Source organism: Schistocerca cancellata, chromosome 8 (genome assembly GCF_023864275.1).
Source record: "Schistocerca cancellata isolate TAMUIC-IGC-003103 chromosome 8, iqSchCanc2.1, whole genome shotgun sequence".
Classification (NCBI taxonomy): domain Eukaryota; kingdom Metazoa; phylum Arthropoda; class Insecta; order Orthoptera; family Acrididae; genus Schistocerca; species Schistocerca cancellata.
The window spans coordinates 351,273,238-351,297,351 of NC_064633.1; positions in this window are offsets into that span (position 1 = coordinate 351,273,238).

Genomic DNA, 24,114 nt, shown 5'->3' on the forward strand with positions numbered 1-24,114 from the left:
CTGGGCTCATACATGGAGGTACTGGGGTCAAAACCCTCACTCACTCATCATAATTTAGGGTTTTCGTGCTTCAGCGAGACTGCGTGTACGACTGAGTCGGCACTATGATCTCAAGAAATGAACTAGAATATATGCACGAATTCATTGGCAGACAAAGAGAACAGAAGACACGACTGTTTTAGCAGAATACAGAAAGCATAGGATATTCGAAGAAGAAACCAAGAACATAATGTCTGCGTGTCTTGACGAACTATTAATAAACGAAATAATCTTCCTGTATGGCTCCACGATCATTGTGAACACTGTCAATAAACCCATCTAGGTCTCCTATACAGGGTACTACGAAAATATTCGTTCAAATTGAAACAAGAGGTAGAGAACAAAAACAAACACGTAAACGTTGACGCAGTACACGCCAAACGGACATCGGGGGCATGTTGAGCTGTAGAACTACACGACGAACGGATTTCTGAGGACTGCTTGCAAAACTATGGCGGATGCGTTCGACGTGTCAGACACTCGGAAACGACACAGCGATTTGTCTTTACACAAACTACCTATTTCTCGGAATTGTTGATGCCATCGTCTAAAGCTCTGTGCTGTAGGAGGATCCACACTGTATCGGGTATGAAAGTCACGCTGAACAGTTATTGCCGACCGGCACTGCGCAAAACGTAGAACACAAAACGTTTTCTGTTGTCCCCATACCAGTTTTACTAGTGAAACGTCCCCTTTGAACAATTATACATTACTGTGCTTAAACTGACACACAATATTTTTAGCGCAACGGAATCTGACTTTCAATAATCCCTACAAAAGAATAGCCCTGACTAACATTAACCTATACCTTTCACAAATCACTTACCTCACAAAAATCTTCGTTACTCGAACTACTGCTATACAGAGAGCGCCACTACTGCCAGCTAAATAAAAGATTCAAACTACTGAACGCACTAACTACTAATAGGCATAGTTAGCAAATGAAAGATTTTGATAGAGAACAAACAATGTATTTACCTTAAAAGTGTTGTAAAATCATAATATATATAGCAGTTCATGACATCCATTCTTACAAATGTAGTGTTTCTGATGGACACACGTCCAGATCATCCGCTCTTAAAAATCCGCCATCTCACTTCCCCACATCCTCCACTGCTGGCGGCTCACCTCCAACTGCGCAACGCTACGCGCTGTTAACACCCAGCTGCCCAACACTACAATAGCGAACAACAATGCAAACCAGCCACAGACTGCACACAGCACAGCCAGTGATTTTCATACAGAGCGCTACGTGGCGTTACTAATAAAAAAACCTAAACAGCCTACTTACACTAGAACTAAAGTAGGAGCACACTGCTGCTATCTATCAGGAACCATGTAAAACTCGAGAGTTTGCTCTTTCCAGCAGTACGTTGTTCACACTCATATCTCAAATAACATAAAAGTTATGATTTTTTTAAAATCGGATGATTCTTTACGATACACAATGTGTATTTAGTTATGATACATATGGCCCTGGCTACAATTTTTGATGCTAGGGGCGGTTTACACAGAAGGTAGTTTAGCATGCTAATTACTGCAGTGCAGTCACAGGAGATGCTCGAATGCATGACCACTGTCTGTACGCAAGCAGTGCAAGGGCGGACCATTGACTGTCGTGTCCGTTAGAAGATTCCTGGCATCTGTCCAATGGTTCTAGCAGAGATGGCAGTTCTAGCAACAAGGTCTTCTTCTGTTTCCATTACAGTTTCCTACACCAGCTGCTTCTTATGCCCTCAGACCAAGAGAACCAGACACCTGACTTCATTTGACTTTGTTGCCAGGCCATAGGGCCACTTCGGCCGACCCGTTGAATCAAATGGTTCAAATGGCTCTAAGCACTATGGGACTTAACATCTGAGGTCATCAGTCCCTTAGAACTACTGAAACCTAGCTATCCTAAGGACATCACACACATCCATGCCCGAGGCATGATTCGAACCTGCGACCGTAGCAGCAGCATAGTTCCGGACTGAAGCTCCTAGAACCGCTCGGCCGCAACGGCCGGCTCCGTTGAATCACGAAGGTGGCTCGTGGAAGTACATCCTTTGTTTAACATTTAGAGGGTACATCCTCCAGCAGTTACGGCAGATATCACATCTTTCACGAAGATGCGATATCTCCATTCCTTGAGGTCGAATGAAAGAATGTATTGTTCAATCAACCGATCACCGAGTATGCCGGCCTAGATAGCAACACGGAACCGGTGTTGATGAGCACGAGGTCGAGTACCTCGGAGATCTACATGTGCTCAGACATGTGAACTGTGGATATTTGATTGTCAGTACACACCCTCAGTCAGCGACACCGACACAAGATGGCTTTAATGGCTCTGAGCACTATGGGACTCAACTGCTGAGGTCATTAGTCCCCTTGAACTTAGAACTACTTAAACCTAACTAACCTAAGGACATCACACACATCCATGCCCAAGGCAGGATTCGAACCTGCGGCCGTAGCGGTCTCGCGGTTCCAGACTGCAGCGCCTAGAACCGCACGGCCACTTCGGCCGGCACCGACACAAGAGTATACGTCAGCACGACTAACGAAATGTTCCGCAACATTACAAGTTGGGATTAGAGAACACAAGTTCCTTGTCAAAATAGATTTGATTTGCTGTCCTCTACCTCCTGTATTAATTTGAACGAATAGTTTCAGAATACCCTTTACAAGTCCCGATACTGAAACTGACACTGGACCTTGTTTCAGAAGGGCTAAATTTTGATATCATTATGGCTTTAGCCAAAACGACGTATGATATGGTTAACCGAGACTGCGACCCACAAATTATTGCTGAAATGAACCCCGAGAAGGATCGAAGCGACATCAGAGGGCTGTATCGATTCTGACATTTCGCGAAGGTCTCAGTTTTTCGTTTAAATGTCTCTTAGGAACAACAGTTTTTACAGCTGTATGCAAATGGTCTACTGTGTTAAAAATGGGCTCTTGAAGTAAGCAGTTAGACTAAGTCCTGTTTTTTTGAAACTGTGATCACACTTACAATAAACAGCACAACTGGTAATTAGCAGACGTATGTCGTATAAATAAATAGTGCGAAAATCTTCAAATAACAGTAGATGTCAACCGGCTGTATCGCTGTCAATTATTTGAACAGTTATACGTCGGGAGAAAGTGAAGTTACACAGAACGAAAATTACTTGTAAAATCCTATAAAAACTGCAGTAGGGAAGTGATCAGCTTACAGCGTATATATATATATATATATATATATATATATATATATATTTGGCTCATTCGTTCCTGGATCGAGAAAATACAATGAATTGTAATAATGAATATAAAAAAATTTCATACTCTCGGCGCTTGAGAATAGCTTTTTTTTTGTTAAAGGTCCGTTCATGTATTTTTAACTGTTTTTCTTCTCTCTGTGGTAAATGCGTCAGGTCGTATACCTCGAGAATTAATAGTATGTCCAAGACACTTAATTTCACTGCAAGGAAATGTCGACATTTTGATATTAGCTGTCACTTCAGTTTGTGCAAATTTATGCAAAATCTTTTGCAAAGTATAAATATGTTCAGACCAAATCTTACTAGCTATGAGCAGTTTATCAATGAAGTGAGTAACTGATTTAATCAATTCATCACAAAGTACAGTATCCAATGCGGTGGTAAACACAGCTGAACTGACATTCAGACCGAAGGGAAGGACACAAAATTGTTAGGTTGCCCCCCCCCCCCCCGCCCCCTCCCCCGAATATAAATGCAGTATACTTTGTAGAATCTTGCGTGATTGCGACTTGCCAGAACTAATTGGTCAGACCTATCGTAAAAAAATACTTAGAATCTAAAAATTTGTGGAGTTGCTCCTCTAAATTCGCGAGTTCCGTGTGAACAGGTAAAATAATCTCGTTAACTGCACGAGCATCCAAAACAACTCCGATATTCTCGTTGAGTTTCTTTACAACAAGTAATGGGCTGCAGTACGGTGACGTGAATGGTTCGATGATTTTGCACTCTAACATTTGTTTGAACTCGTGCCACATAGCAGGTCGTTGGGATAGGGGCACATTATACGTTTTGTCGAAGAAAATCTGGTGAGGTATAACTTCTATTTTATGCACGTATGTGTTGATCACAGTTGGTCGTTTGCTAAATACCTGTATATACTGGTACAAAACATCACAAAGTTCCTTACGTTCATCACGTGTGACAGGTTTCTGATAACTTATTACTAATTAAAGTTTTCAAGTCCTCAAACTCGCCATTAGGTGCGTGTGTCTGTGTGTCAACATCATCAGTGTCCTGTATTAACTGAATCTTGTACCGTGTACAATGTTTAGCGTGCTTCAGAGTCCTCGTATCCAGGTAAATTGAAATTTCACTGTCTTTATCTCTAAGTATACATTTATGTTGGTATAAATCAATAGTGCTGTCCTTCTCGCGCGATTTATCTGAACCTAAAATACAATTAGTGACCAGGTTTTGGAGACGAGAAATGGCCATTGTACGATTCCATTGCCTACCTTGACGGTCACAAATACCTGTTTCTTATCCCTAAAATACTTACTGCCTACGCCAGTTAAAATTTTAGATTTCTGGACAGGATACGCTGATACGGGTTCAAATTCACACATTTTCTTGTAAAAATCATAAGACAAGACACTATCAGCCGCCCCTGTGTCCAGAACAATAGTAGTGGGAATACTACCCACAACACCAGTAGCTGAGGCCAAAACAATTTCGTTGGTCGATGAACGACATTGTGTATTCTCTTGTAACAGTTCATCAGACAAGTTTTCGTCAAGAAACTTCCTGGCAGATTAAAACTGTGTGCCGGACCGAGACTCAAATTAGGGACCTTTGCCTTTCACAGGCAAGTGTTCTACCATGTTTTTATTATTATTTTGTTCGGTGTTGTTCGTTGTGTTTGGTCTGGGCGGACGTCACGTGACATCCGTTCAGGTTGATCGTTGACTCCTTTACTCAGTTTTTTTATTACAGAGGGCCACCGCCTCTCTGACCGAACACGCTGGGCTACCGTGCCGGCAAACCATCTGAGCTACCCAAGCACGATTCACGACCTGTCATCACAGCTTCAATTCTGCCAGTACCTCGTCTCCCACCTTCCAAACTTCACAGAAGCTCTTCTGCCAAACTTGCAGAACTATCACTCCTGGAAGAAAGGATATTGCGGAGATATGGTTTAGCCATAGCCTGGGGGATGCTTCCAGAATCAGATTTTCACTTTGCAGCGGAGTGTGCGCTGATATGAAACTTCCTGGCAGATTAAAACTATGTGCCGGACCGAGACTCGAACTCGGAACCTTTGCCTTTCGAGGGCAAGTGCTCTTCCATCTGTTTTCGTCATGATTATACCTTATGAGTAATAATGCTTGCTGTATACAACTGTCAGAACATGATCATTGTGCTGTTGCGAAGTGGGTGTGTCAAACAATAAATTTAAATTGAAATCGCCCTCCCATATCTTCTACAGACACGACCTGGGGCACAGTGGTGTTTGTTTTTAGTTCGACGTCGTCACATTTGTAGTGGATGCAGCCACAGGCGGAGGTGGAGTATCACTAGTTATTTCGATAATATTTACAGTTGGGTATTGTTTATTCCATTCTCCGAACTGTGGCGGTCGTTGTGTTTTCATGTTTTGACTCACCTGCGGATTCGTAGATGCATTCCAGTTCTGAGTTTACATTTGCGGCGGCGGCAATTAGCATTGGCCTGTATTATTGTTTTGCTGCGATAGTGTCATAGTGTTTTGATACTGAGCGGCATAGTTGTTGTTACTCCAGCTCTGTTGCTGGTTTGGTGGGGATCGATGCTTATTTATGTTTCTCTTAAAATTTTGTTACCATTCTGATAATTATTACTACCGTTGTAGTAGTTGTTGTTGCGCGGTCTGTTATTTGGATTGCCGCCAGTGTAATAAGAATAAGAATGGTTATAATTGCTGTTTGTGCTGTGTTGGTTCTGTTGTAGCCGGCCGCTGTGACCGAGAGCTTCTAGGCGCTTCAGTCCGGAACCGCGCTGCTGCTACGATCGCAGGTTCGAATCCTGCCTCGGGCGTGGGTCGTGGATGTGTGTGATGTCCTTAGGTTAGTCAGGTTTAGGTAGTTCTAAGTCTTGGGGACTGACAACCTCAGATGTTAAGTTCCATAGTGCTTATAGCCATTTGAAAGATTTGGTTCTGTTGTGTATATACACTCCTGGAAATGGAAAAAAGAACACATTGACACCGGTGTGTCAGACCCACCATACTTGCTCCGGACACTGCGAGAGGGCTGTACAAGCAATGATCACACGCACGGCACAGCGGACACACCAGGAACCGCGGTGTTGGCCGTCGAAAGGCGCTAGCTGCGCAGCATTTGTGCACCGCCGCCTCAGTGTCAGCCAGTTTGCCGTGGCATACGGAGCTCCATCGCAGTCTTTAACACTGGTAGCATGCCGCGACAGCGTGGACGTGAACCGTATGTGCAGTTGACGGACTTTGAGCGAGGGCGTATAGTGGGCATGCGGGAGGCCGGGTGGACGTACCGCCGAATTGCCCAACACGTGGGGCGTGAGGTCTCCACAGTACATGTCGATGTTGTCGCCAGTGGTCGGCGGAAAGTGCACGTGCCCGTCGACCTGGGATCGGACCGCAGCGACGCACGGATGCACGCCAAGACCGTAGGATCCTACGCAGTGCCGTAGGGGACCGCACCGCCACTTCCCAGCAAATTAGGGACACTGTTGCTCCTGGGGTATCGGCGAGGACCATTCGCAACCGTCTCCATGAAGCTGGACTACGGTCCCGCACACCGTTAGGCCGTCTTCAACTCACGCCCCAACATCGTGCAGCCCGCCTCCAGTGGTGTCGCGACAGGCGTGAATGGAGGGACGAATGGAGACGTGTCGTCTTCAGCGATGAGAGTCGCTTCTGCCTTGGTGCCAATGATGGTCGTATGCGTGTTTGGCGCCGTGCAGGTGAGCGCCACAATCAGGACTGCATACGACTGAGGCACACAGGGCCAACACCCGGCATCATGGTGTGGGGAGCGATCTCCTACACTGGCCGTACACCACTGGTGATCGTCGAGGGGACACTGAATAGTGCACGGTACATCCAAACCGTCATCGAACCCATCGTTCTACCATTCCTAGACCGGCAAGGGAACTTGCTGTTCCAACAGGACAATGCACGTCCGCATGTATCCCGTGCCACCCAACGTGCTCTAGAAGGTGTAAGTCAACTACCCTGGCCAGCAAGATCTCCGGATCTGTCCCCCATTGAGCATGTTTGGGACTGGATGAAGCGTCGTCTCACGCGGTCTGCAAGTCCAGCACGAACGCTGGTCCAACTGAGGCGCCAGGTGGAAATGGCATGGCAAGCCGTTCCACAGGACAACATCCAGCATCTCTACGATCGTCTCCATGGGAGAATAGCAGCCTGCATTGCTGCGAAAGGTGGATATACACTGTACTAGTGCCGACTTTGTGCATGCTCTGTTGCCTGTGTCTATGTGCCTGTGGTTCTGTCAGTGTGATCATGTGATGTATCTGACCCCAGGAATGTGTCAATAAAGATTCCCCTTCCTGGGACAATGAATTCACGGTGTTCTTATTTCAATTTCCAGGAGTGTACATTTGCCATTTGAAGGGGATGATTCTGTTGGCTTGCCCGACCGACAGCAGCCGGCGCGCCCGAATTGGGTTGGCTGCCCTGCGTATTTTGCATGGCGCTGACGTAAACGCTGTAGAAATTGTTTTGCCGTACGGAACGCTGGTTCTCGTAAAGCAAATCAACAGAAGCGAGCACTGTGAGAAAATACTCTGCGTCGTTTTCTGGGATGTGCCGAAGTTTTTCTTTGATATTAAACGGCAGTCTTGCCATCAATGCGCGGAGGATGTCGCGCGTTGCAACCGGCTCGTCAAGGAAATGTTCCATATTTAAATATTTCTCAAAATACCGGCGCAATCTGCCTAAGAAGTCATTCCTGTACAGATTGTGACCAAAATGTAGATAAAAAGGCTCTCATATTTTTCGTAGGTAATGTATCTGTCGGCTTCATTGTGCACCCATACAGCTTCGTCGCCTTGGATGTAACCGACAACGTAAGATATCCTCTTACGGTCACTCCACGTACGAGGAAATGCATTTCTGAAGGCTTTAAGAAAGATGACAGATGTACGGTTCATTTTTCAGGTGTAAATGGCTGAAATTGTCTGTGTTTTATGAGGCTCTCCTCTTCCTTGGCATTCTAGCAATGTTAAGTTTCAGAATGATTACTGTAAGGTTCAACTGACAAATGGCAAGGAAAACGTTGTTGATAATTATCACGACTGCAATGCAGTGTGTCATGTCGAGGTGCGTACTGTTGTTATTGTGAGTACCTAGTGTGCGGGTAGTATGCGTAATAAATGCATTGTATTCATTGCTAAACTGTGTGTTTTGGTTGCAATTACCGTCGTTGCACACTGGTTGTACGTAATTGTCAAACTGTTTCGATTGCACGGCGGCAGATTGTACTGCTTGACTGATTACTTGTTTGTTGTTACTTATAAATTCTGAGACAGTGTCATGGACAACAGCAGGCAATTTTCTTGTAAGCATTCGTCACAATATTTGTCTTTTTGCTTTACCCGACTGTGAAATTCTCTATTGATGTATAAGGAGTGGTTGTCAGTGCGTAGTCTTACTTTATCAGAAAGCTGTTTGTCAATTTTGTCAACCTTGCTTTCGACATCAGCAATACGCGTTTTTGTATCATCATGCACTGCCGGATAAAATTTAATCTGAGTAACTACAGACTCGCATGTTTTACTGAGTTTGTTCACTTGTGCTTGGATATCTGTCACATCTTTATTTGTATTTTTCTTGTTCTAATGAAAGCTATGAAAGTTTTGCGTTGAGGTCGCACACTTGTCCAGACAATCTATTACTTATCTCCTCAACACGGCTGCACAAAGTGTCCTTTGATGTTTTAAGTGGAGCTGAATCAGATTCGTTTCATCATGTCGCGTTTTTATCTCGTCATGTATACAAAGTGGCGAGTATAGACGTCAACTGTCACTCGATACGTGTGTCAATGTCCTGTTAATGTTATGTCATTTGATTCTGAATGGATTCCATCAGATTTTTTTTTGTCAGTCATCATGTGTTTTTGTTCGTTCATTTGTTTCATAACAGCATCGAACATACTGGCAATACAAGTGATGTGCAACTGTTCTGCCCCCGCCACGTTGTTAGACACGACGTCAGACACCGAAGTGGATTCGGAACTAGATTTAGGCATATTACTGGTAGAGGGTCTATTTTCTAAATTTACATCACCAGAATAGTCAATAATACCTCACTTACATTATTTAATGGCATGTCAGAGTCGGATTGCGTCTGTGTTTGCCGTCTCTGGTTCTCCATCTTTGCTGATTGTTTTCTGGTCAATATCATGCCACACGTAATGTATGACACAATAAAAATTTAAACTCGTGTGTGTAATCAGAATAAATGTAAAAATTAATATCGCTGTGCGACAATGTCTGCACAACAAAATTAATTGCCGAAAGTAATGGTGGAATTTTGAACATTAATGGCTGCACGCCGTATTACGTCGCACAGAACTAAAGTCGGCCATATTGTGAACTGATAGAACTGTATTGTTGCACTGTATGAATAATGAAAATAATTTTGGAAACCGCGATGTAGCTTAAAATCACTGTTACGGAATCGGGAAATTGTGATAGATCTACCAAGCAAGCTACGATACCACAAAGCGCTTGCCCAAAATTGCCGATGTAAAGATGCGCGTCCTCACCTTGTATCCGCGATTGCAGCGTAAGTTTAGGTGTCGACATAAAATTCGTCTTACTTCAATGTATTACGGTCCAGTATCCAGTTTGTAGTTACCAATAAACATGTAACAAAAAGAAGACAATATAGTACATATAACAATGCGTCCAGACACGAAGTTACCAATTTTTTATTTTATTTTTTTATTTTTTGCCTCATTCGTCCCTGGATCGAAACAATACACTGAATTATTGCAATGAATATAAAAAAATTCATACCAACTCTCGGCGGTTAGGCGTGGCTTTTTTTTTGTTTAAGGTCCGTTCATGTATTTTTAACCATGTTTCTTCTCTCTGTGGTAAATCAGGCTTGGTTATCAGACAGCAGCCGAAGACGACGGTGGATCGAGCTGGATGACTTTTTGCTTAAAAGTACGGAACCTGTTGCCATGCCAAGTCACCCAACAATCTTACAATAAGACACTAAATAAAACATACATATATTAGTAATAACGGTGTATTCTGAAATAAAAGCACAACTTAAAGTAGGACACTTACATTATGCAATTACGAGTGCCGTTTGGTTGCAACTCGTGAACATAGAAATAAAATAATGTAGTATTAATGGCGGTGTGCCACATACGTCCGATCTGGATAAGACCAAGAAAACAAAATGCGACTCTTCTTAGGGTAATGATACGACGATAAAAAAAGTCTTCAAATGTTTCCAGCGGCTGCATACAATATTTTTACATCCGTGGATTATATCTATGGCTCAAATTATTTATTCATTTCATTAGTTATAATTACGTTGTCTGCTAAGAAAAGCTCAGCATGCAAATGTGCCTTTAAAAGCGAAACATTGTGCAATAAGATGGTACCTTGGCTGAAAATGGCCAGTTACTGATAATATTGAATAACGATGTGAATTGAAAGACAAACTCTGCATGTATTATTAAGGACTGCTAATGGCATTAAAATCAGTCTTTGTGCATGTTATCTAATGGACACACGAACGCACATACATTGTAGAAAATCTGCAACAGCAACATAGCAATCTGGAATCAGCGACAAAACCTACGTTTCCAAATTTGAAATTTGTGCATGCAATAGAACGGAATATTTGTAACTATTAATGTGAGAAAAATGTGTACAAACTGAGGTATTTCACCGCCTGCATCTTGATCAGTCATTGAGTGGACCGAAGGAACAGCTCACATGAGATGTGGACAAGATGGCGTTGCACAAAGAATACATCCTAATAATGTACGAAAAGTTCCATAAATTATTTAGGAAAGCGGAAATGAGTAAATGAAAATTTGAATTGATACTCTATACTGACTTAAAATTAATGAAACAGAGAACATAAGCCATGTAGGATTCACAATATACGTGAAACGTTAGTCGGAATTCTAGTAATCGCAGAAATATGTGTTTTCTATTCACGACTTTAAGCAAAGCTTTAGATAATCTGAAGTGCAAGTAAAAATGGCAGATACTTCGGACTGAATGAGTAGACACGATTCTGTAAAGAGATTCCAAATTATCTAAAACAAACAATCCATGAGCCTCTAAAATATCTCGCACCTAACAACCAGATGACGCAAGCAATTAATCAGAAGTCCAACATGCGAAATGACTGCAAAGTAACTGTGGGGATACGAATGTCGCACAACAGGAATGATTGAAAAGAGTGCCCATTAACAACCACTGCAAATAACTGAACGGGCTCGCCAAATCTCCCAACTGCAGCTGTCACCTCTTAACTTCTAAACTACTCGCCTCGACGAGCCGAAACAAAAAGTTATTCGAAACTCTCCTATCAGCTTGGGTGTTACTGATGAGTTGGCCCAATATCGCCCGCTCCCCTGATTGGTTGGAAACGTGTGCAGCTCGCCAGACATACACACACTAGGATTGTCTCAAAGAGACGTAACTCATATTGATTACAGAACGTACTTGAAAAAAAAAATTCTAAAGAGTAGTTTCAGAAGTTAAAGAAAACAACTTTGAACTTGGCTGACGTTTGCAGCAACCGTATACACAAATTTGAAAAATATGTACAAATCTGCCAACCGGTTACATATATTTTCTATATACCTTGACCAGCTTTCGTCACCTATAAGGGTGACTTCATCAGAAGGTAAGGTAATTACATGAATGACATATCGTCAAAGATGTACAGTGATTTAAGAGCTGAGTTGCTCAAGTCATACATTAACATATAAGACATAATGTTCTTCAAAATGTCAAACATTAAAACATAAGTAACACCGGTGTGGTGTGAGGAAGGGTTAATAAGTTTTGTAAATCAATAACGAACACCAACCATCTTGGCGAATTTCTCGGACGACTAAATTTGGTAAACAATTAAAATTTTATAACTCGTTGAAAGAAAACTATTCCGAGAAAGATCTGTGCGAGTACGATCATTCGACCAGCGGTATAGCATAAAGGAGAGAACGCTTTTCGTAGTTGGTAGTAAGCGTAAAATATTGCATTCATACAAGACGCTATTTCCATCATAGCGACTGGAAAATTGTCGCTTGAAATTTTCCCGTGCTTACATAAGACTAATGATTAATTACATCCTCAGAATGTAGAAGAGGTAAATTGTTTGACCGAATCGTTACTTCACTTCTTTCTTATCTAGGACACTGACAGTCAGTTTTTACAAGAAGTAGGGATAATATATAGACAGGTAATATACAGTACAAACAAGATCCAATGGGAATAATAAGAGTGGACGCCCAAGAACGAAATGCATCGATTAAAAAGGGTGTGAGAATGGGACGTAGTCTTTCGCCCTTACTCTTCAAACCGTACGTCGAAGAAGCAATGATGGAGATAAAAGAAAGGTTCAGTAGTAGGATTAAAATTCAATGTGAAAGGAAATCAATGATACGATTCGTTGATGACATTGCTATCCTGAGTGAAAGTGAAGAAGAATATCATCTCCTGAATAGAATGAACAGTCTAATGATTACAGAATATGGATTGAGAAGAAATCGAAGAAAGACAAAAGTATTCAGAAGCAGAAAAAATGAGAACAGCGAGAAATTTAACATCAGGATCATGAAGTAGATGAAGTTAAGGAATTCTGCTACCTAGGAAACAAAATAGCCAAAGACGTACGGAGCAAGGAGGACATCAAAAGCAGACTAGCACTGGCAAAAAGGGGATTCCTGGACAAGAAAAGTCTACTAATATGAAACATAGTCCTCCATTTGAGTAAGAAATTTCTAAGAATGTACCTTCGGAGGACAACATTGTATGGTAGCGTAACATGGACTGTGGCGAAACCGGAACAGAAGAGAATCGAGGCATTTGAGATGTGGTGCTACAGACGAATGATGAAAATTAGGTGGCGTGGAACGGTAAGGAATGAGAAGTTTCTACGCAGAGTCGGAGAGGAAAGAATATGTGGAAACACCGACAAGGAGAAGGGACAGGATGATTGGACATCCGTCAAGACATCGGAGAATGACTTCCATGGTACTAGAGGGAGCTGCAGAGGGCAGAAAATGTAGAGGAACCCAGACATTGGAATAATTGAGGACGTAGATGGTTCAAATGGCTCTGAGCACTATGGGACTTAACATCTGAGGTCATCAGTCCCCTAGAACTTAGAACTACTTAAACCTAACTAACCTAAGGACATCACACACATGCATGCCCGAGGCAGGATTCGAAACTGCGACCAAAGTGGTAGCGCAGTTCCAGACTGAAGTGCCTAGAACCGCTCGGTCACACTGGCCGGCTGAGGACGTAGATTGCAAGTGCTGAGGTGAAAAGGTTGGCACAGGAGAGGAATTTGTGGTGGGCCGCATCAACCTAGTCACAACACTGATGAATTAAAAAAAAAAAAAAGTCTTGAGAATATTTTAAAAACTCTTGTAGTAAAGTATGGTAATGAACTGTAACGTATAGGCAACCAATATGTCCAACTTTGCTACAACCAATACACCTATGTTCGTCGGTGAAAATGGGCTCGATAAGGAACTTGAGATACCAGTAATCGGAATCTAAGCTGCATAACACTGTGTGCGTGTTGTATGAGTGTCAGTTTCACTGTTCTTTAAGTCCTCAACATATTGTCACACGAAAAACTTGAAACTAACATTAGGGTAAGCTATCTTACTGCGTATGGCAAGAGGGCTTAATTAAAAGGAAATGACTAATACTAATGAATAAATGCAATAATTTTACTAGCTGTGTGACCGGTTACGAAGTCTCTTAACCGGTTGGCCCTGAGTAGTATTAGCACACAATCTGACTGCATAAAATAAAAATAAAGAATGACAAGGAATTTCCATTAACACAATTGATTAATTAAGTCCCCTGCAACTATGAAAGCTACGAAACAACAAAGCACAGGTGTAACTGTTCTGTGTGTGGTAGTGTGACTCAACATACGTGTATCTAAAAATGGCTCTGAGCACTATGGGACTTAACATCTGAGATCATCAGTCCCCTAGAACTTAGAACTGCTTAAACCTACCTAACCTAAGGACATCACACACATCAATGCCCGAGGCAGGATTCGAACCTGCGACCGTAGCGGTCGCGTGGTTCGAGACTGAAGCGTCTAGAACCGCAAGGCCACACCGATCGTCCTACATGTATCTGGCTCGGTCCTTTCTCAATACGACAAAATATTTTAAACACCATTTACAATGAACTAATTGAAAAACCAGAGATACTATAATTGCACATAGAAACCAGAGTTACAAGTCTAATAAATGAACATGAGCCAGATGCTTTGTTGACTGCACCTGTGAGCAAGAGGGACTGTCATTATTATATTATATTATTGAAAGGGAAACAGGGCAACCAAGAGCACAGGAAGACTTTAGTGCCATAAAACGGAATGACAAGTGTACTAACAAACAATCAGAAGTTGAAAATATTTTCAATAATCATTTTTTAAATGTTGTGGAGAAAATAGGATCTAGATCTTCACTAAAAGAGGCAAGGCTACTAATAGAAGAGGCCATACCTGTGCAGTTTGAAACAACTGTATTTCCACCAACCTCTCCCACTGAAATCAGTAAAATAATAAACTCACTGAAAAGTAAAAGCTCTTACGGAATTGATGGCATTTCCAGCAAGGTACTTAAAGCTTGTTCCCCATAGATAAGTAGGATTCTCAACCACGTATGTAATAGCTCTTTGGAGCAGGGTGTTTTCCCTGTTAGACTGAAATATGCCATTATAAAACCATTGCATAAAAAGGGGGATACATCGGATGTCAACAACTATCGCCCAATCTCTCTTCTGACAGCTCTATCAAAAATATTTGAGAAGGTAATGTATTCAAGAGTAGCCTCCCATATTTGTAAAAATAAAGTATTAACAAAATGTCAGTTTGGTTTTCAGAAAGGCTTTTCAACAGAAAATGCTATATACGCTTTCACTGATCAAATATTAAATGCTCTGAATAACCGCACATCAACCATTGGTACTTTTTGTGATCTCTCAAAGACCTTTGATTGTGTAAATCGTGGAATTCTTTTAGATAAGCTAAATCATTATGGTTTGAGTGGGGCAGTGCACAAATTGTTTAATTCATACTTAACTGGAAGAATGCAGAAAGTTGAAATAAGTGGCTCATCTAATGTTAAAACAACAGCTGATTCCTCAAACTGGGGGGCTATCAAGTACGGGTTCCCACAGGGTTCAGTCTTAGGTCCTTTACTGTTCTTGATATACATTAATGACTTACCATTCCACATTGATAAAGAAGCAAAGTTAGTTCTTTTTGCTGATGATACAAGTATAGTAATAACATCCAAAAACCAAGAACTAAGTGATGTAATTGTAAATGATGTTTTTCACAAAATTATTAAGTGGTTCTCAGCAAACGGACTCTCTTTAAATTTTGATAAAACACAGTATATACAGTTCCGTACAGTAAATGGCACAACTCCAGTAATAAATATAGACTTTGAACAGAAGTCTGTAGCTAAGGTAGAATTTTCAAAATTTTTAGGCGTGTCCATTGATGAGAGGTTAAACTGGAAGCAACACATTGATGGTCTGCTGAAATGTCTGAGTTCAGCTACGTATGCTATTAGGGTTATTGCAAATTTTGGTGATAAGAATCTCAGTAAATTAGCTTACTATGCCTACTTTCATTCACTGCTTTCGTATGGCATCATATTCTGGGGTAATTCATCGTTGAGTAGAAAAGTATTTATTGCTCAAAAACGTGTAATCAGAATAATTGCTGGAGCCCACCCATGGTCATCCTGCAGACGTCTATTTAAGGATCTAGGGATCCTCACAGTAACCTCACAGTATATATATTCACTTATGAAATTTGTTGTTAATAATCCAACCCAGTTCAAAAGTAATAGCAGTGTGCATAGCTATAACACCAGGAAAAAGGATGATCTTCACTATGCAGGGTTAAATCTGACTTTGGCACAGAAAGGGGTAAATTATGCTGCCACAAAAATCTTTGGTCACCTACCAAACAGCATCAAAAGCCTGACAGATAGCCAATCAACATTTAAAAATAAATTAAAAGAATTTCTAGATGACAACTCCTTCTACTCATTGGCTGAATTTTTAGATATAAATTAAGAAAAAAAACCAACTTAAACATTTGTGTCATGCAATATTTTGTGTAATGTAATATCTTGCACAGACATCTTTTATTAATCTGACATGTTCCACATCATTACGAGGTGTCGTATTCATGATCTATGGAACAAGTATTAATCTAATCTAATCTAATCTAATCTATATATTGACGAAAATATTCCATTACACCAGCATCATAAATCAAAAGCCCATCTCCTTTCTCAAATGTATTTTGACAATTGCATCTTCTTCCATCTATACATTACACCAACCGAACAGTACAACATTTCAGTCAACGCTCAGATTGTCCACTCTCTCGCCCAACAGAACAACGACTGCTCTCAACATCCTCTGAACTACTACTGCGCCCAGTGGAGGCGGCGGAATAATAATCTTTGGCGCAATCTCTGGCGCTGTGACTCAGTGTAGCCACCTTTCAGTATTTGGATATGAAAAACTACAGAATCAAATGAACCTGTAGCAATGAATTCCTAGGCTATCTGACTGCGTTTTTGAATAAGAATTTACAAGTGATACAGAATCTGACTTGTGCAGTGGAGTTTACTGGATTAGAGTACATGGCATGTTGTGGTGTGTCAGTGTCTCTGTTTTGGCCCCAAGGTTTCCACTCACCTTTTTAGATGACTGGCTTTTTTCATGTAGTTTACAGCAATTCGCATGCAGCAGCAGCGGCTAGAACGTATTGTTACTAAGAATGTATTTAATAAAAAGTAGTTTGCTTGGGTCCTGTTAACTACTAAATAACTTGTGAGAAGAAATTTCATGAGCTAAGACTATTTAAAAACTTCAGAATCGTCATAACCCATAACCAGTAATAGACAATGACAATTACAATGACTTAGTTATCAATAATGGATGAGTGCCAGATTAGCAAGTTATTTCAATTTCAAAGTTACAGTAACACATAATAACCGCAGCATTTATATATTAATTAGATGTAGAGTATAATTACTATTATTTGGAGGATAAGGAATCTTCATTAACTTACAAGCAAAACATGGGATTATTGAAAACTCGGACTAACAATCACGAGCCTAACCGTGCAATTGCTTTTGCGCTATGCTTGCGAATATTACCGCAATTTCCATCTCCAGGCGCAGTTAAGCCATCTGAATCTCTCTTGGCTATACAGGGTGGTCCATTGATAGTGATCAGGCCAAATATCTCACCAAATAAGCATCAAACGAAAAAACTACAAAGAACGAAACTTGTCTAGCTTGAAGGGGGAAACCAGATGGCGCTATGGTTGGCCCGCTAGATGGCGCTGCCATAATTCAAACGGATATCAACTGCGTTTTTTTACATAGGAACCCCCATTTTTATTACATACTCGTGTAGTATGTAATGAAATATGAATATTTTAGTTGGACGACTTTTTTCGCTTTGTGACAGATGGCGCTGCAATAGTCATCTGGTTTCCCCCTTCAAGCTAGACAAGTTTCGTTCTTTGTAGTTTTTTCGTTTGATGCTTATTACGTGAGATATTTGGCCCGGTCACGATCAATGGATACCCTGTACAAATGAAATCAGGCCATGAGTGTGGTAAGAACTGCCATCACCGACGTGAGGGCAGTGTGACACGTCTTCTGTCTCCGAGCTCTCAACCGACACTGCTACTTCCACTTTCGCAGACAGACCTCGTCTTCCAACAATTCTTGGAATCACGCTCCCATGTTTTGCCCTCAGGTTGTTACTAGCGATATCTGAGTGGTTACACAATGCAAAGAGTACCGTTAAGTTGGTTAGATTGTTTTCAATGTAATAGAAAGTTCTGACACACACCTTACAAAAGTTTCGTCTGATGTTGGAGTCCTATGGCGGACAAACTAATACAATACTGAGCCGTGCCGTTCGATTGGATGTATCGCTCTTGAGCTGGTTCGCCGTCTTTGGATAGATGTCAGGTGTGATATCTGGATATTTGGAGACACGGTGCGAGAGATACGGGTCATAGCGAGGCTAGTGATGACGCGGGAGGCAGAGGGAGATCCGCGTCGTGAAAAGCAGCTCGTTTCGAACTGTGAGCCGGTGCCGCGGGTTGCGGGCGCCGAGCTGAGACAAGGCGCTGTGCGGTAGTCGGCCGGTTGCGATCCTTGTGTTGGCGTGTGTAGTGTTGGGACGCCGATATTACCGCTGGCAGGGGCGACAGCCTTCTGGTTGTTCCTTTCCATCCAGGACTTCTCCGGATCACCTGTGACACATTCCAGTTTTTGATTCGTATAGGTCTGATGAGGGCATGTTTATGTGCAAAAGAGAACGCCTTGTACTCTTTGAAGTTGTAGAGGTGCTGGGGGCAGCATATCAAGCGTTTTACTGTTTAGTAGTAGCCTAATAAGATGCTCGTGAGGGAGGCTATGTTTCGAGACAGTACTATATTTGTTGAGAAAATTTTATATAATCGTGACCGTTAGGCTGCTTCCAGCGCCTGTAAAGCTTTTTGTGCGATTGATAAGTTTTGTAGCCTTTATTTATATTTCGGAACAAATTTATTCTCTAGTTTGTGGTTTTAATTTTTCCATCTCTTTGTGCTGTAATTCTAAAGATTGTTATTTGTAAAGGGGTTGTTCGTACTATTACAGGAACGTAATTGTCATTCCCTTTGAGCTAGACTGGCCTCTATTCACCATCTGAAATTGTTCAACCTTGTAATCGGCAGAGTGTTGGTTTAGAATGTTAGTCTGCTGTGAGTGAGTCCGATCTGTTGGCCCGTGTCATGCCCGAGTTAACTGGCAAGTGGTTTCGAGAGTTCTTCACCGCCCTGGTTGGCCACGAATCTACCGGTGCTGCCTTGGCGGCCGAGCTGCCAGTGTTTGAAACGGCGGTGCCTGCTGACTGCTGAAGACCGGAGCTGTAAAACTGGACCTAGTAATTTTATTTAACGATGCGTATCATTTCTTAAACACACTTCACTTAACTTGTATGCCTGTTAGCAGTGAAATTTGGGATTTGTTTATCATTATCCAGGACCTGCTTGTTTAATGATCTAATGAGAGCTGTGGCATGTTTCGCTTAAATACAAATTTAATTTAATTTCTTATGAACAAACTTCTCTAGTCATCGCAATAGCTCGTTTTTCTTAAATGCAATTTTCATTTAAATTGTTATCAAGGAATTGTTCTATCCAGTGCTGAGGCTCATTTTTCTGCAATAAAATTTTGTTACACTGTTGTTATGAACAGATTTCCATGTTGACCAAGTTACGACAAGCAGCTGGGAAATTTTTCTTGAATACTACTTTTGTTTAAGGTTTGACCAACAAATCTTTACGTTGGGCAAGTTAAACTAAGTAATTAGCAATTTTGGTGAGTGCTTCGGTGCATTTATTTTAAGGAATACAAGTCTGATTTAAATTGCTGTATGTATCTTAATGTTGTCTAAGCTACACTTTGTAATTAATAATTCAGTTAATAATTCAGTGGGCACTGTGGCGCATTTCTCTTAAACACAAATTTATTTGAATGATTCTGGAGAGATTTCATGTGACAAAAATTACGCTGAGTAATTAGTAACTCCAGGAAAAGCGTAGACTCTTGGAAAATACTTTATCTTATTTGGGATTGTTGTTCTTACTAAAATGATGGTTTTAATCTTCAAGTTGCCTATACCGTTGCTCCATAATCAACATTATATTTGAGTATAGTGGACTATTTCGAAAAGCTGTGTGTTGTAAATCTATACGATCCTGTTATTTCTTAGCCATTTTGAAAGAAAGAAATTTGCTTAATTCATGTCCGTCTAGTAACTTAGGAAAGTTGTATTAATAAATTTCTGTCATAAAACAAACTGTGAATGATGTTGCCGTAGCTGCGCTATTCCTTCCACCTATTCTTGTCAGTGTCGTTTCAAAGAATGTCACGAGTAAGAGCAGATTTATAGATGACAAAGGTCAGCCGACTTGTACGGTAGAAGTAATAGCACCAAAATGCACACCTGGCTGTCAACAGCGTGATTTTTATTTTTAAATTCGAGTTAAAAACTTTCTTTCGAGGCTTCAAAATTGCACTCTACTTCTAGAAACACAGCGGAAATTGTATAACCGCTAGAACGCAATAACGATTCACAGCAAAAATCATGATCAGCTTTCGTAGAGGAAGTACTCGCCCTTAAAATCAGTTTAGTCTGTTACGACCACCAACCATTTATGAGGAGTAGGGAACGAAGGCCTTATCATGGTCCGTCTGCGCAAAAGAGCCCTACACCCTGCAGCCGGAAACTGGACAAAGCAACTGTAGTAACGAACAGGGCTATCCAATATGAGTGGCCGGGAGATTAAATTAATTTTGCACTTATGGAATAGCAGTTTCTCCCTGTTGCCAACGCCTGTCACTGAAGGCTATTTAAGGTCCATATTGCTTGAGAAATAAAGCACAACTACTTAACCAACTTACAGTTCTGAGAAATTAGCCATGACCAAGCACCAAGCTAGTACTTCTGATTATACTGAACGGCATTAAGATGCAGATCGTACAGACATCTTGAAGGCCAAAAATTTCTCTTCTAATGTCATTCGTTTATTATAAATTACGATATACATTAGCTTTTCCGACTTGTCGCTTGTGAGCTGCAGAAAAGTATCGATAGCTCTGTAAATACTGATCTGCGTAATAATTGCTAAATAACTTTCCGATTAACGTTAAAATCTTCTGGGTTGTTAGGCCGCGTCGTATTTCCTTTAACTTTAGTACGTATTTGATTTTCCATACAGATCAAAGTTATCCCGTAACAAAACTATGATTATCTCCTCTGTAAGAGAAATACCGTTCACCTGATCCCATTATCTAGTATAGAATACGGAGAATACATGAGTGATTATCTATTTAGATGTAGCAATAGAATGTAATTCACTGTCTCCATGAACCCCCTATTTCTTAATATTTAAGAAGTAACTCAGTTGCTTCGAGTTGGATTCTTTCTTCACAACTACAGATTTCAATTAACTCTATCGACTTATCATCGTTCGAATCAAAAAGGTAAATAGAAATACCGTGTGGCTAGGGCCTCCCGTCGGGTAGACCGTTCACTTGCTGCAAGTCTTTCAAGTTGACGCCACTTCGGCGTCAATCGGGACGAAATGATGATGATGAGGACAACAAAACATTCAGTCCCTGAGCAGGGAAAAATCTCCGACCCAGCCGGGAATCGAACCCGGGCCGTTAGGTATGACATTACGTCGCACTGACCAATCACCTACCAGGGGCGGACAATCCAGAATCATTTATACGAGGGCCGTTCAGTAAGTAAGGCAACACATATTTTTTCTCGTCCAAATTTGGTTGGGATGATGCGGAATTTGTTGTGTAACATCGCGGAATATCCTCGCTTCAGCCTCTATAGTTTCCTGAAGTTCCGATCGGTGGCGGAAATATAAGCAGCGTTCAAAGTGGCGTCTTTAATGGAGCTGTGTTCCAAGCAGAGCGTCATTGAATTCCTTTTGGCCGAGAACCAGAGCATCGCAGATATTCGCAGGCACTTGCAGAATTTCTATGGAGCCCTGACAGTGAACGAAAGTACGGTAAGCCGTTGGGCAAGGCGTCTGTCATCTTCTCTAAATGGCAGCTAAAAGCTGCCCGACCTCCCGCATGGCGGCCGATCGCACAGAGCTGTGACTCCTGCAATGTTGGAACGGGTGAACATTCTCGTTCGAGATGATCTACGAGCCAAGTTGAACGCCTTGCTGCTCAGTTGGACGTCAGTGTTGTAGTGCTGGCACACTCGTCTACCACCAGTTAGGGTATTCAAAGGTGTGTGTCTGATGGGATCCTCTCCGACTAACAGAAGGCCATAAAGAGCAACGAAGGGCCATATACCATGTACCCAAAGTACGATGCACTCCACGTCAAACTGTGCGCATTTGATAGGGAGGTTATTAACACAGCGAGGTGTAGTCTTCGACGTCGACCAGTAGGGTGTTACCATGCAGGCATAAAGGGTCTCCTGGCAACACGCACTGAAAGGAGATTATGTTGAGGGACAGTGTTTTGTAGCCAAGAGGATGGTGAATGACATGGTGTACTGAAATTGTGACTAAAACGAACCTGCATTAAAAAAAAAAAGTGTTTCATTACTTATTGAACGCCCCTGGTAAATATATTTACGGTGTAACAACCCAGCATCCAATCTCTCATTGTGGATGTGTGGATGCACACCAAGACCGATCTGTTGCAGGAATCCAAAAGAGGAATGAGGGGTTTATCGGTAGGTGCAATACGTTAGTACTGTGAAATAGGCTGGGGAATTGGGTCGAATGGGAAGTGTGCTGAGATGGCTGAGTTAGTTATGTCAGCTCCTTGCGTTAATCAGGAGATATGGGTTCGAGAGATGGCCTCACACAAATTTTCACCTTTTACAGTCGAATACATTGTAAGGTGTCAGGCAATTCCAACACCTTCCATGAAAACCCTGACATGATAGCAAATCCAGCAGTATGTCACAAAGCTCCGAATAAATCCTGACATTAAATTAACCAAAGTAATACAATCAACGAGTGAGCAAATGGAATACCACAGACTAACACAAGAACACCTAAATGCATGTCATACCTTCCCTCCGTGAGACAGACGCAGTTTCGAGGGGAGAAACGAGAACAGAAGCCGAGAGCAGAGCCGTGTTGGCTACAAGGCCCTATGATAAGGGACGGACACCCACATTGCTGGCCAATCGCCAAGAGCATCCCCCAGCCCATGTTAAAAGATAGAGCCCTCCAGAAGAACAGTATAGATCTTACGATAACACTAAAAGGGCCACAGCAGCTGCAAGTTTTAGCGTGAGACTATACGCGTCTCTGTTACGTAGCAAACACTAAAAACATTGCCCCACCACGAAAAGTATAACGTTTCTCATTGGATAAACAGAATTTTTGTAGGTGGAGCTTAAGGTTAACATTGAGACCCTGATAGGTCAGATGAAAACACAGCCAGATAGTTTTTTTAAACCAACTTCGGTAAATTGTAGTAAGGAGAAGTCAGGAGAGAGTTGCTTCCGAGACGGCGAGGTGAGCGGAGCTGTGCTGTCCACCGCCCCCTGATGAACACCGACAAGATAATGAATGCACGCGATGCCGCATAACAGCGCATAAAGCTTCACTCAGAACTGGAGAAGTCTCATCTGTTACACACCATTTTTGCGCAATACTAGTGTCGATCGTCAATTAAACTTCGTGGTATTCACATTTGCTACTTGAAGTTAAAATCTGAAATACGACGATTTTTCTGTTATATAATTATTGGGAAGCCCCATCAGACACTGTAATTTATGACAATTTAAATAAGTAATTAAAGATAATTGAGGGTCACTGTAGACCATTTTGATAGTTTTCTCTTTTATGAAACTTAATTTAAACCTAAATTATAGATGTGATACGGCATAGGTCATCCTTCGATCCATTATAGATCTTGGAAACCCATTCAGGGAATATTCTTGAACATTTTTGTTGAACACAGTTTGTTTTTATCATCCTGTATTAAAATACTTCCTTTCATCAATAGCGCAATTTATAAACAATGTTTTGTGAATAGAATAAAACTTCCAATGGTAAACTTAACTGCTTTTTCGACGATATTTTACCAGCTAACTAAAAAGAGGACAGCCTTGAACCCCTTCCACTAAATTTAGTTAGTATTAAGATTCTTTTACAGGGGGTGCAGTGGAGCTGACGCTGAAATCATTAAATATTTAATTATATCATCGCTAGTCTCACTGAAATCTACATGTCATGTGT